The sequence below is a fragment of the Bufo gargarizans genome, chromosome 1 (assembly GCF_014858855.1).
Source record: "Bufo gargarizans isolate SCDJY-AF-19 chromosome 1, ASM1485885v1, whole genome shotgun sequence".
Taxonomy (NCBI): Eukaryota; Metazoa; Chordata; class Amphibia; order Anura; family Bufonidae; genus Bufo; species Bufo gargarizans.
The window spans coordinates 115,170,582-115,186,805 of NC_058080.1; positions in this window are offsets into that span (position 1 = coordinate 115,170,582).

Consider the following 16,224-nt stretch of genomic DNA (forward strand, 5'->3'; position numbering starts at 1 on the left):
ATACAAACTATAGGGCACATTTATTAAGAATGTTGTTTAGACACCGGTCTTTATAAGCCCTATAGCTGGCAGTGGATCGCCAAAGCTATGTAGAGACATTGGATGCACCGCCACAGCTGTCTCACATTTAGGCCATTTTCTACACGTAAACCAGGCATAGAAAATGATGAAGGAGATGGGCCTCCAAGCCATCTCCTTCCCCTCCCACACCATATTCACTTTTTTTATACCTAGAGTGAGCTTGGAAAAAGTAGCAGAATCTACCGCACCTGGCGTGTCACAGAATCTGCGCCAGATATACAGCACAAAAGTTTACCTGTATAAAACACAATATGATACAACTGCACAGCAAAATCATGTGTGCTGTATGCTCTATAACCCATCAGTGCATATCCACATAATTCTTTAACAATTCCATTAAAACTTATTTGTCTCTAGATGTGACATATCTTATTTGATCTACCTGGGCTTTAATCTACAACTGGGGAAAACTAGTTCACCACAGGAACTAAAAATCTAAATAGCTGTATGTCAGAATTCTGATTTAATCACTCTCAAATACATAACTAATGTCCCACTGATTGCTTTCAGCTTTATGTTATTTGATAACATTTCTGAGTGCCTAACAATATTTCTTTCACAGTTTGATAGCTGTCCTTTATTTGAAGGGGGTGGGACAACAGGAAATAAATACGGCAGCCCATATGCACCAGCTCTGTGTATGAACATTGATCAATCAAATTAAAAATAACACATGAATTAAAAGCTTTTTCCGCTTGGCTATTACTATATATTACTATGTATGTCCATAGACATACATAGTAATATCAAGAAATCTACCTGAAATCTTAGGGGTTCATTTGTTGACCAGAAAAACACCTATATTAGGTGTATTTCTGGCATAGATCACGACTTTTCCCTGCTCATGCCTGGTCTAAAAAAGGCCATTGCACGTGGGGTTTTTAGGCATAGAAAACTGTGTAAATTGAAGCCAGCTGGCTTACGTTTAGACTGGCGCTGAATGCACCAAATTTATGTAGAGGCCAGTACCTGTTCATAACTTCGGCAATCCACTGCCAGATATAAGGGTTGTTATGCCTAAAATGTATGTGTCACGCCTTGCGAGGGCATGTACATATACATCATAAGGGTATGCACATGTGCACAGCAGTATAGGGAAAGCTTCAGGGATCGCTAGGAGGTGACCCTTTCTCCCTAGCTTTTGGGCCTAGTCTATTGTTCTGTTTGTTTTCCCTGTGTTTGGTTATTTCCCTGCTGATATACCTTCTGTGATATTATGTAACTTGTGAATGGTAAATATATAATATATTTATATTACAAGTTATTTACATATCTAGTCAACTTCTAAGATCAAGGGGTGTTCCCATCTCATAAAGTGATGGCATATTACTTTTTGATTGGTGAAAATTCAACCTCTGGGAACCCAACCAATACTTAGAATGAAGGGACTCTGGCTCTTTTGCTTGGGCAGTAGAGCTCCTGGCACCCCAAGTGTGCACTGAATTGTGGTTGTCACCATTCATTGAATATAGTTGTTCCACTGCAAAGACAGTGGCCAGAACACCGATGTGCAGGAAAAGAATGTGCAGGGGCTGCAGCACTGTGGGTTCTTAATTCTAAGGGTCAGTGAGGATCCTAGAGGTTGGATTCTAACTGATCAAAAAGTGAAAGCATATCCTTGCTAGGTGGCATCACTTAATAAGATTGTTAAACCCTTCAAATGGGAACAATAGTGTAGAAAATGACAGTCTATAAATTGCAACCGGGCATCTATTCCTTGGAATGTTTCCGTTAAAATACACCGGCCTTCCTCACTGAAGAAAGCTGAAAGAGGACAAAATTCCTTCATTCACAGGTGATAATAACATCAAATGGGTATAGTGATGTCACTTTTTCAGCCAATTTGAGTAGATGCTGACCCACAATGATTTTAAGCCCACAAACTGAATTGTAAGACTTTCAAGAATGAATGTTCCTTTTCTAAGAATGGTGAAGTTATAAAGATGATTTAGAGCTACATCACTATGGTTTAATTTATTTATATGTTCTGCTGAACACAAAGTTGCATTTCGAACTTTAAGGTGAGACAGGCATCTTTTTACTAGGGTTAAATTGCTTAACGTAAATGTTCCTAGCTGGCTATTTTCCATTTAGATAATTTCATGATGAGTAATATAATATAAGCTACTTTCACACTCATGTTTTGGCTTTACGTTTGTGAGATCTGTCATGGACTTTCACAAGCGGTCCAAAACGGATCAGTTATATTGTGTCAGTATATAGGGCTCCTATAGTGCCCCTCTATATTGTGCCAGTATATAGGCCCCCAGTAGATGCGTCCCCTCTTCTCCATAGTGCCCCTTATATTGTGCCATTAAATAGGGCCCCCATAGTGCTTCCCCTGTTCTCCATAGTGCCCCCTCCATATTGTGCCAGTATATAGGGCCCCCACCCCCTTCTTGCCATACTGTACTATAATAAAAACAATAAACACATATACTTACCTTAATGCTGCATAGCCATGCGATGCAGGCCTCTTCCAGCCTGTGTCCCACTCTGTACGGCTCAGGCTGCGCGATGACGTCATTGCACCACCTGCACCGGTCTCTGATTGGCTACAGGCTTAGTGCCTGTAGCCTATCAGAGGAAGGGCCAAGGGAGACGCCTCTCCCCTGCTCCTCCGCACCGTTCATCTGTATCGCTGTCCTAAGGACGGCGATACAGATGAATTTGGAAATAAGCGCTTCCACAATGGAAGCGCTCATCTCCACTCCACTCCACTCCTGCTGCCTCCGGACAGAAAGGGTTCCCCTGCTGACGGTGCCCCCCCTCTTCTGTCCTGAGGGATGCGCCCCGGGCGGTCACACCCCTCGTTCGCCCCTAGAAACAGCCCTGCTTTGAACCCCTATTCACTTAAACATCCATGACACATCATCACTTTCAACTAGGCGCTATTACTATTTATTCAATAGGTACAACCTCCTTTCTCGAAAACTCCTTGTGCATTGGTGGTTTAACCTCTTAGGTACATATACGGTGTAAGTCTGTTCCCTAAACATGGCGCCCTCTCGCTCGTGCAGCGGGCATCATACTCGCCGGGTTTCTGCTATTTCAAATAGCAGAGACCCGCGGCACATGTATGCGATCAGACATAAGGCTGATTGCATACATTTTACCTTTCAGACAGTGTGGTCAAATGTAACCACGGCATTTTTGCAGTCTAGAAGCGGAAGTCGCTCTTTTCTGCTTTGGTAACAGAGTTCCCCGACTGAGATCGGGGAACCTGTTACATCGCTGAAATAGCCCAAAGCCTCAAGCAGGCTTCGGAGTCTATTTCAGAAATATACCAATACAGGCCACTAGGTGGCAGCATTGTATTGTTATATTGCAAATTAAGTGTTCAATGATGGCTATATGGCCATCAATGAACACAATGGGCAATCAAATGATTGCCAGGTATTGTCACCCAAGGTGACTCAAAAAAAGTAAAAAATGTTTTTTTCCTAAATTTTTTCCCCCTCAGTATTAAAATGCAACAAAAAAATTATATGTCTGGTATCGTTGCAACAGTACTGACCTGGAGAATGAAGACAACAGTTCAATTTTACAGCATAGTGTACAGTGTAAAAATAAAAACCTTTATCAGAATTGCGTTTTTTCCCAATTCTACCCCACTGGATTATTATTTTTTTTCTATTCCTACTACATGGTATGCAACCATAAATGGTGCCATTAGAAAGTACAACTTGTCCCGCAAAAAATAAGCCCTCATTAGGCTATGTGAATGGAAAAAAAACAAACTAAGGACTATAGGAAGGCGGAGAGTGAAAAACAAACACGCAAAAAATGAAAATCTCAGGTCCTGAAGGGTTTAAAGGAGCAATGTTTTTTTAAAAAAATGGGTGGCAGCATCAGCGAGTACAAGTATTTTGCTCCTATAAGTAAAACAGATGAAAAGTTCTCTTTAAGGCACGGGTAAAGGGCAGAGATTAGACCTTCTACTATTCACACATTGATAACAAACTAGATGTTTATAAGATACAGAAAACAGAAATCAATGTGGCACATGTTTTGTGCATCTTGTCTGTTATCTTATCAGGCTGCATTTTGCAATGTCAGTTAGGCCCCTTTTAGACGAGTGAGAATTGCGCTCGGGTGCAATGCGTGATGCGAAGGCATTGTGCCCGCACAGAATTTGGACCCATTCATTTCAATGGGTCTGTGTACATCGGCGTTGGTTTTCATGCATCACTTGTGCATTGCATAAAATTGTAGCATGTTCTATATTCAGCGATTTTCACGCAACGCTGGTGAATGGGGCTGTGTGAAAATCACATCTGCAAGCAAGTACGGATGCAATTTTCATGGATGGTTGCTAAGAAATGTTGTTTGTAAACATTCCGTTTTTAATCACGCGTGTGAAACACTGAATGGCTTTTATCACACGCGATCGCAAACAAAACTGAATGGCTTTGTTTGCAAAACCGCGCATTTTTCACTAAATGCATCCGCAATGCTGTGTTCCGTAAGGCAGCTCAGCTGATCGCTCCTTTTCTCTGATTTCTGACCTCTAAACACTAATTATAGCTCAATTCTTATCTTATTGATCAGAATGTGACTTAAATAAGTGTTTGGGACCTTTTAGTAATTTAGAGATAGGGTATTTTAGATGACATGCACTAAGGCTGGGTTCACACCTGAGCGTTTTACAGCGCGTTCAAACGCGCTGTAAAACGCTCAACACATGAAAACCAATGCTTCCCTATGGGAATGGTTCTCACCTGGGCGTTTTACAGCGCGTACGATCGCGCTGTAAAACGCCCGACGCATAATCAAGTACTTGAGCTTCTTTGGGGCGTTTTGACGCGCGTTTGTGCCCATAGGACACTGCAGTCAATCACACAAACGCGCGTCAAACGCGCGTTTACTATTACAAAAAACGCGCATAATAACGCACGACAAAAACGCGCGTAAAACGCGCGTTTGAGAAGCGCTCAGGTGTGAACCCAGCCTTAGTGAAAGTGAATGTACGATTCACACTACTAAGCAAACATGTTTAGTGCATTGTGCCTGTTATCTTATCAGGATGCATTGTATAATGTCAGTTAGCATATGGATTTGATGTATGGTAATGCAACAGCCATGAGCCCAAACAGTGTGTAATGCTGTTATGTTCTAACATTGTACCTGTTTTACCTGTTGCATAATAAAGTATTTTTGTTTTTTTGTTTTTTACTATTGCATTGCACTCCTTTTGAGCTTAAACATATTATTTGACCTTTTAGTAATTTAGAGATAATGTTTTTTAGATGACTGCAGTAAGTGAAAGTGTAATTTACACTACTAGGCAAACAATTATCGCTTTGTGACAGACCAGCTGAATATTTTTAATAAAGACCAACTGAAAAAGATGATTTTAGCCCAAAATCTGTAGAACACAATTAAAAAAATAAATTGCCCCCAAAGATATACATAGCCTTTAAGGTCTTTACTTCTATTGTATTATATGTCCACCTCCGGACTGAAGTATTTGGTACCGGTAGCCATCTTAGGCTGCGTTTCCATTGTGTTTTGATTTCCACTTTTCATTCTATCTTAGAAGTAGAAAATGGGTCATAACACAATAATAGAGCTTAGCAAGTTGTGCAAAAAGTACTGAAACATTGAACAGTTGAAAATGTAGATTCAAATGTTCAGAGTAGGTCACATTACCTTCACCTGTAAAGGTTAGAATGCATTTTAGGTTCATCCTAAAACTTCACCAAAAGCCAAATATCCATAACTTTTTGTAAGTGGTGCATCTATTTAATGTAAATATTATTATCTGAACTGCAAGTTATATATTCGTAAAGTATTGGAATATAACATTGGACATAAAGTGCTCAGGAAAATATTTAGCGATCATAAAATATTCTTGTGACCCTCTATAAAAACACTGAAAAATAAAAAAATCACCTTTTTTTTACCTCATAGGGGGTAATTAAATAAACTTCAAGGTTGATTCCTTGAATATTTTTATGATAGCCATCCACTGGATTTGATTAATATGCATTATTAATGTAATCAGTTTTAAAAGTTTATATGCAGTTCCAAATTACCTCATGTATGCTGCTTAAATTGATAGTGTGACCTATTTTATATATTAAAAAAAAAAACGCTTGTATATGTGTCTTAGTCCCATGACTTTGAGAACTTATCTAGTTCCACAAACTTAATATATGCACATTTGTATTAAAAATATCATTAGAAATATGTTGTACAAATGACAACTGTAGCAATCCATTCTATGTAGTGAATGGAACTATTTACTGCAGCTTTGTTCCAATTCACTATAATAGGAGCAGCTCTGCAGTAATCAGCTCCATCCACTACATGTAATGACCCAAATTTACTAATCTGTCTGCGACTAAAATCTGTCTAAATGTTGTGACAATTTGGTGCAGCTAGGGCTGTTATATTTTTCGGACTTGCTTATAAAGACTGAGTCTTTAGTAGGAAGGGAGCATGACCTAAGACGCACTATTTTGCTCCACAATTCTGGTGTAAATTTCAGTCAGTGTCAACCAATATAACAAATAGTTGGTCCAGAGTCAGACTAACGTGTCTATCCCTGCACCACATTCATCATCGGCCAGAGCCACTATCACAAATCTGAGAAAATCTAGACAGCCTATGTTTACACCATTTATAGGATTAGTAAATCTTAGCCAATGGATGGAGATGCAGTAGCGTTGCCAAGTTCTGGTGCCTGAGCTATTGCAGAGCAGCTAATAGGTGGGGTAAAGATAAATCATCAATCCAAAAGGATTGGAAAACTTTAATATTTTGTTACACTTCTAATTACAATATAAACATTTGGCCTAATTTATCACAACTGTGATTGTTTCCCTTAGTAGTCAATCATAGTGCAGTTTTTCTTTCCTTGGTTTCCATTAGACGGGGAGCGAGGGGGATATAAGTCAGTTTTTTGGTGTATAACTGTTGTACATTGCATCACAAAGGTTATTTACATAGTAACATAGTATATAAGTATATATAGTATATATTTGCACTGCAATCTGCAACTTTTCCTCACTCATGCCAGGTCTTAAACAAGGGGCGTGGATTGGCCGATTAAGGGGACAGGTCGGCAGGCCCGTCTCATTTATCATTTTCTATGCCTGTTTTAGATTTAGAAAATGTTCTAAATCTACGCCAGCAAGGAAGTTGGAGTAGATTTAGACTGGCAGTGGATGCACCAAAGTTATGTATAGTCCAGCTCTTTTACATACCTTTGGCAGATCCACTGCAGCACAGGGGTTATTAAGACCAGCATCTAAAACATTGGTCTTAATAATAGACCCCATTTTTTTTTTTGTTAAACAGTTTAGATAAATCTGAACCAATTTTTGTAGATTGGGATAAAGGTATAAACAAAATGGACACATTATTGAAACAGATCTAGTTAGAATTAGTATGGATTTTGCCTTTAAGCACATATTATGTTTGCATGATTGTTTATGGAAGAATTTTTTGAGTAAAAGATGTTGAGAGATATTTACTAAGAAAAATGGAGCAGAAAATGTTCACCTAAATTTCATCTGTGTTGTAAGCTTTGGTGCTATCCTCACACAGCCAGAACAAATTATTAATAAGGACTAAAGCTGGCCATGCACATTATACTTTTGTCAGTCAAACCCACCAATAACGGGGAGTTCATCCAAACCACTAATCTGTGTGGGGAGCTCCCGATTCTCTCCTAAAAGATAATGTCAAGGGATACAAGGATCAGGTTAAATTATATTTTGTTCTCTTGGTCAGATAAGACAAATCTGGAAAATGTGTCTTGCATTTGTATTGAGCACCCCTGACAATACTTTGTAGGACAACCTTTTGATGGGTCTTTCTAATATGCTTCGATCTAAACCATTCCATTGCAGCTTTGGCTGAATGTTTAGGGTCGCTGTCCTGCTGGAATGTCAAGCTCGGCCCCAGTCTCAAGTCTTTTGCATCCTCTACTGTGTTTTCCTCCAGGATTGCCCAGTATTTAGCTATATCCATCTTCCCATTAAATCTGACCAGCTTCCCTGTTCCTACTGAAGATAGGCATCCCCACAGTTCCTGCAGAGAGATAATGGCCTCTTGGCTACTTCTCTAATTAGTGGTCTCCTTGCCTGGGCTAAAGGTTTAGGTGGACGGCCATGTCTTGGTAGGTTTACTGTTGTTCCATACTCTTTCCATTTTAAGATTATGGATTGATGAGTTCTCTGAGAGATGTGCAGGACTTGGGAATGGGATATTTTTTTATAACCTAACTCTGCTATCAAACATCTTCGCAACTGTATCATTGACCTGTCTGCAGTGGCATAATGACTGGGCCGAGCTGGGAAAGGAGGGCTAGGGGAAATGAGCACTTCCATTAGGGAAGCGCTCATCTCTCTACATTTATCTGTATATAGATGATTGCTGCCACAGGGCTGGAGAGAGGTGTCTCACTTCCTTGTTCCCCAATAGGCTGCAGGCCTAGTGCCTGCAACATATCAGAGAATGGTGCAGGTGGCGTGATGATGTCAGCGTACAGTGCGGGACACAGGCAGGAAGAGGATGCACCGCATCACTGACAAAAGCATGGAGGTAAGTATATGTTTTTGTTTTTTCCTTTGGCACAATGCTGTTGTGGGGGCGGAGCACTATGGGATCACTATTTAGGATCATTATTTACTAGCGCATTATGAGGGGCACTATGGGCAAGGGGAAATCAGAAGCACTATAAAGGCATCTTTTATGGGCACTAAAAAGGAGCATTTATACTGGTGCATTATGGCGTACACTATGACATACATTATTGCGTGGGGGTATCTTAAACTGGCACATATTATGGGAAACACTATGAGGTTGGGGGAGCACTGGGGGCACTATATTGGGGCATTTTATACTCACAGAGTATGGGACACTATGGGGAAGGAGGGAGAGAAGCACTGTGGGGGCATTTACTAGGTGCACTATATAGGGGCATTTTTTACTGGTACATTATGCGGCACTAAGAGGGGGGCATTTACTGGGGGCATTATATAGGGGTATTTTATACTGGCACACATTATGGGGGCACTATGGGGACATTAGCTCAAAGGGGGGCACTAAAAAGGGCTATTTATGTACTAGTGTACAGTACACACAGAACAGGGGTATTTTTGCAATAGTGCACATTAGAAGGGGGCATTTTTTGCACTGGAACACATTATAAGGGAACATTTTTGCACTGGGGGACATAAGGGGGTTATTTTTGTTCTGGTGCTAAGTTTAAGGGGGATTATTCTACTGTCATATTATAAAGATAATTATTACTACTGTGGGGCATTATGGTGGGCTTTATTACTAATGATGAGCGGCAGTGGCAATATTCAAATTTCCAATATTTTGCAAATATTTTGTAAAATATTCATCAAACATTCGCAAATTCAAATATTCATTATATTATACATTCTTTTTTTTACTCGAAAATCGGCACGGTATTGATCGCGTGATATTTGCATATTACGCGATCAATACAGGCGTGGGTAAAAAACTAATATATAGCACTATAGAATATAGTGTTATATATTTGTTTTTAGAATATTCGTCATTTTTTCCTTCTAAACACATGATTACTCCCTGCTTCTTGCTTGTGGGCCAATGCCAATGCCAAAAAGCTATTTAAGCAGGGAAGAATCATGACTTCAGGTGGAAAAAATGATGAATATTCAAAAAAACGAATATATAGCACTATATTCAATATAGTGCTATATATTCGTTTTTTAGAATATTCATAATTTTTTTCCATATGAAGTCATGATTCCTCCCTGCTTAATTTGCTTGTGGGCCAATGACTTATTGGCCCACAAGCAAGAAACAGGGAGGAATCATGTGTTCAGAAGGAAAACATTCTGAATATTCAAAAAACGAATATATAGCACTATATTCTAAATATTCACGTATTCTCAAAGTTGCGATATTTGAGATGAAAATTAGCTTTTCAAATATTCACGCTCAACACTATTTATTACTACTGGGGGACTATGGGGAAAATGATTACTGGTATGGGCACTATGGGAGCATTATTACTTCTGGGGCACAGTATGGACATGTTGGGCGCCAAGTAGGAGTACTATTACTAGTAAGTGCATTTTGGCAGATACATTTTACTATTGGTGAGACTTTTAGGAGCACTATTATTGAGGGGCATCCTTGCACAGTATCAGCTTAGCACAGTTATTTTTATGGGACATTATGTTTACACTATTAGTGTCAGGGACACAATTTGCTGGGCCTAGTTATTTCAGGACACTGCATGCCAATAATTACAGAAGGGCACTATCTGCATGGTACTAGCATTAACAGGGGGTTTATCTGTTTCTGCAGTATAATATTGGGGAGCACAGCAGACACAGTATTGGAGGTGGCAGGATGGACATTCCATCCTGGAGTTTTGGAAGGGCAGGGGAGGAGCACTGTGGAGAAGTAGGAGATCCATCATTATTGTGCCATGCTTGTTTCATTAACACAGTCAGCAAGTAATTAAACTTAATTTCATCACATGGATTTTATTAGAGTAAGAGATGTTAAAACAGGTCATTTATATTTTATAAATGGGGACCATAATTTAATTTGTAAGGGTCGGGGAGTCCACACATGGTGTTGATGCTGTGGGTTTGTGTAGTGATCAGCGTTTACAATAGACTGTGTACTAGAACACATTCAAACATATTTGTCACGGCCATGGTTATGGTCATGACTCCTGAACTGCATGCGGTTGGGTTTGGTTGTCAATCACAGGTGAGGGCTGTGGTATTTGCCTCACCTGTGGTTGCTGCTGGCAACAGTATTTATGTGGCAGCATGGCAGCCTGAGCTGTCTTGTGGCAGCTTGCTGTGTTGTGCGTGCGGTTGCACTTGGCAACTTGTGTGATTGGTGTGCACTTCCCTTGTTTGGTGTGCACGGGGTTGTTTGTGTGTTCACTTCCCCTTTAAGTTGCTGTCTTCCCTTGTCTGGTGTGTGAAGGGTTAATTCCCTTCCTAGGCTGTGAGCACTGGGTGTGTCCACGTGGGTGTGGCCACTTTGGGCTATATAGCCTTGTTGGAGATCAGAAGCTGAGGGGTGCTTCAGCCATGCTTTGCTGGAGACCCCCTCCTGGTATTTCCATCTGCCAGTGGGGGCCACCCTTGTGGTCATAAACAAATTGTGACTCTTAGGTTTATGTTGATGTCCACTTGATGTTTTCCTTTGTTATGTTATGCACCTATGGATCTGGGTTCCTGTGTGTTTGTGTGTGTGTGCTGTGCCCATTGGTGTTTGGGTGTGGACACTAGCTTGTATTGCACGGGATCCAGTCTATGTGTCTGTGGCAGGTAGGTGTGGAAGTGCTTTTCATCCTCCTGCCATATCCATAGGCTCTTTATGTTCTCTTCCCTCTGCAGCTTGGCTAGTGAGACTCCTGTTCCTCCGTGCCTAGGAAGAAAAGGTTGTCTTACCCTACTCCTAGTTCAGGGACCGGTCGAAGGGTGAGTAGGGATCCGAGGTTCCTGAGCATGGGCCCTCCTACCTTCAAGGTCGGCCCATGCAGCTAGGAGTCAGGGTCAAATTAGGGGGCGCGATAGGAGGTGACCTGCTCCCTAATTCGTCCTGGCCAAGCAGCGCTTAACATCTTCTGGCATCGCATGGCTGAGGGTTTTCCCCATCCTCAGCCGTGACAATATTATGGAGAGGGGGGCCCCGATCCAAAGTTTGCCCTGAGACCCACAGAACTCTAGTTACGCTACCACCTGTCTGGTGTGTTCCTTTGTTTTCATGATGCTGTTTGGTCACTAATGTTCTCTAACAAACCTCTGAGGCCATCACAAAACAGCTGTAGTTATACTGAGAGGAAATTACACACAGGTGGACTTACTAATTAGGTGACTTCTAAAGGCAATTGGTCACACTGGATTTTATTTTGGGGTATCAGAGTACATGGGGCTGAATACAAATGCTTGCCACACTTTTCAGATTTTTATTCATTACAAATTTTGAAAACCATGTATCATTTTCATTTCACTTCCCACATACTTTCTACTTTGTGTTAGTCTATCACATAAAATCCCAATAAAACACATTTACCTGTGTTGGTGTAATATGAAAAAATGTGGAAAAGTTCAAGTGGTATAAATATTTTTCAAGGCACTGTAACTCTGTCAGCTCCAAATGGGGCTATATTCTTTTTACTCATTGAGGTTTCATTGTTTTAGAGGTTCTGTTATTTTGGCCTCCTGGAGGATTTTATAGAATGTATAATTATGGAAATTGTTCACATGCACTGCCATTAAAATAAGAAAATGCAGTGTCTATAGTTGTTTTATAATGTTTTGTGTATTTGTTTGTATGAGAAAATAATAATATTTAAAAATAAGCACCAGTTAAAAATTACCTTTACCAGGAATTATTCAAATAAATAAGTAGAATTTGTCCTGTGTTTGTCAACAGATAGATAAATTAATATATCAATATGGCATTTAAAGGTCCAAGTTATTTTTGTGTTCTGTGCATGTTTCTAACTAAGCAAATGTAAGGGGTTTTCAATTAACTTACTTTGTCTACATTGGCCATATTCTCCTAGTTAGCTGAGCATCACATGACCTGTGATGTTAGCTTATTTACCTGATCTGATAAGGTTCCGTGTAGGCTTGAGCAATTCGACCTTCGGGTCATAGCTCCAAAGTCGTTTTGTTCAAAAAGTTTGATGTAAATGCTATATCTGTAAAGCATTAAAATATATTTGCTTTGTGGAGCCAAACTTCATATTGCCTGAAGTTGCAACAATTTAAAATAGGAATCTTAAGTGGGCTTTCGTTCCGAGGTACCAGCCAGTACCAAAGCCCACTTTGGATTCCTATTTTCAATTGTTTTTAAATATGAAGGTATCAATACAGTAGTAATTCACCAAAGACACTGCGACAAAGTTTTGCTCTTTGGAGCCAATACATATTAATGCTGTACAGAAACAGCACTTACATCAAAGTTTTTAAACAAATCAACTCCAGATCTATGATCTATGAAGGTTGATTCGCTCAAGCCTACTTTTGTGCATAAGCCTGAAGTATGCTGAGGGAGCAGGTCTGCCTCTGTACACAGAAAGTCACTGTGAAGGCTGTGCTGGCTGTACAGACATTCACTGCTGACATGCTGGCTGAGCTGTCTTCCCTGTGTCTCCCCTCCCACTGGATTCTTCATCACAGTTTAACCCTTTCTACCATAAGCAGCACAGACTCAATGTTGGAGGCTCTGACTCAAGTACTGAGCAGCTTTAGGTATTCCTCTTCTCCAGGCAATGAAGAGACAAATGATGTGCACAGAATTTTCCCTCCTAACCCTGAAAACACAAAGCTGACAAGGGCTGAAGGAGTTCTCTCCTCTGTACTCTTCTACCAGTTGTGAAGAAGTGTCAGCAGAACATTGCACAAGAACTGGTAGGGGGAAAATCCTGTGTGTATCAACAATGTCATTGTAATATAAAGGTGGGACTTAGGCTACTTTCACACTAGCGTCACGGACCTCCTACAGGCTGTTCCGTCGGGTGAACAGCCTGTTTTATGCGTCCTGGCGCTAGTTACTGTGTGCCCCCGGACTGCCGCTCCTCTGTCCCCATTGACTATAATGGGGGCATGGGTGGAGTTCCAGCGGAGGCACGTCAGTGCACGGCAAGAGGCTTCCGGAATAAAACTGTGCTTCCGCCGGAACTCCTTTCCCGCCCCCATTATAGTCAATGGGGACGAAACGGCAGCCCGGGGGCAAACGGTCACTAGCGGCAGGATGGATCTGACAGGCTGTTCACCTGATGGAACAGCCTGTCAGAGGTCCATGCCGCTAGTGTGAAAGTAGCCTTACACATACACACATGAGTATCCAAGCAGTCAGACTGTAGGCAGGGCACTATTATTCACTCCCTTTGCAGAGCATGGGAAGAGGAAAGGCACTCTTTGTTGACACTCACAAATATTCATGAGTAAAACCTCAGAGATTGTTGTTACACAGTCCCATAGCTCTGCAACTGCATGTCAGCAAAGGGCCAGAACACAGAACTAGGGAAATAAGCAAGCATTATTTATTTCCCTAAAACTTACTTAGCGTATATATATATATATATATATATATATATATATGTTGAGAGAGAGAGAGAGAGAGCTGACATCAGATTTCGATTTACAGTGTTTTTTGTTAACATAACTCTGACAACACATTTACTATTTAATTTCTGTGTTATGCCTCTCATTCACAGATCAGTGTTTTGGTCAGTGAGTTCCATCAGTAGTTTCGTGCCTAAACCAGGTGCGGCTCTAAACACAGAACAGGGGCAGATCTTTCCCTTATAACTAATCTGTGGCTCACAATCACTGATGGAAATCACTGACCAAAATACTGACGTGTGAATGATGCTTTAGTCTCATTTTTATACTAAAAGTTCATTTAACTGCTAAATAACATTGCAATGAAACCTATTCAATTTGTTTTTTAGCCTGCAAATGACTACTTCTGAATAAAGAGGTAAGTGTAGCCATATTCACTTTATAGTTGGTTTTAAGTCAGTGGTATTAATTGACATCTATAGGTACTGTGGCAGTGGAGCTGCCAGAGGGCCATATGAGGACCATTAAAATGGTCTATCTCACCCAGAGGAAGGCGGGTGAGAACAAGAAAGGCTGTGAAAATAGGGTTTTCCTTCTGTCTGCATCAACTAGGCTTGTAATGAAGATAATTAGCAGCCAGCTGAGGAGAACAGTGAAGTATGGGCTAATCTCCTCAAATAGGGCTCCCACTCTGGGAAGGAAGCAGGCTGCACTAAGGCCTGTGGGAGACAAGAACTATAACCCTGTGTTGGGTAGGCACTGAGTTGTGTTTTGGGGAGCTGGGTGGTAGACCCAGATCTAAAAAGAGAGGGAAATCTACTGTGTTGTTAATGGCCAGATGGCCTAGGATTTATGTCTATGGTTTATATTTTGACTGCTGTAAAAATTACAATAAAGTTGGCAGTGGTCCGTTTGCACCCAAATCTGCAGTATTGGAGTAGGATTTTGAGGTCTGTCAACTGTCTAAGCTGAGAAGATGGCGATTCTGGAGAGCTAAGTAACCCGAGTTGTTACAGTCTTTATTAAATTTGAGCTACAGCTGTTATGTAGAGTAGTACTTTTACATTATAGACAAAATAACTGCATATAATGCTGGTATTAAAAGTGGTATAAACTCAAGAAAGAAACATACTGCTTTCCTATATCCGTATAATTAATATTTTCAATATTTAAAAACTATTAAAAATTTCTGGAAATACCAGAATTTTACATCAGACCGCATATGAGATCTTCAGATCAGACACCAATATCAGATCATGAGATCAGATCTCAATTTCAGATCTAAACATCCAACTCCCATATGAGATCCCCAGATTAGACCTCCTTATCAGATCCTCAGATTAAACCCCCATATCAGATCTTCAGATCAGTCCCCCATATTAGATCCTCAGATCAGACCCCCATATCAGATCTACAGATCAGACCCCCATATCAGGACCTCAGATTATACCCCATATCAGGACATTAGATCAGACCCCTATTAGACCTGCATTTCAAAACTCCATATCATACCTCAGATCAGACCCACATTAGACCTACAGTACAGACCAAAAGTTTGGACGCACCTTCTCATTCAAATAGTTTTATTTATTTTAATGGCTATGAAAATTGTATATTCACACTGAAGGCATCAAAACTATGAATTAACACATGTGGAATTATATACATAACAAAAAAGTGTGAAACAACTGAAAATATGTCATATTCTAGGTTCTTCAAAGTAGCCACCTTTTGCTTTGATTACTGCTTTGCACACTCTTGGCATTCTCTTGATGAGCTTCAAGAGGTAGTCACCTGAAATGTTCTTCCAACAGTCTTGAAGGAGTTCCCAGAGATGCTTAGCACTTGTTGGCCCTTTTGCCTTCACTCTGCGGTCCAGCTCACCCCAAACCATCTCGATTGGGTTCAGGTCCGGTGACTGTGGAGGCCAGGTCATCTGGCGCAGCACCCCATCACTCTCCTTCATGGTAAAAAAGCCCTTACACAGACTGGAGGTGTGTTTGGGGTCATTGTCCTGTTGAAAAATAAATGATGGTCGAACTAAACGCAAACCGGATGGAATAGCATGCCGCTGCAAGATGCTGTGGTA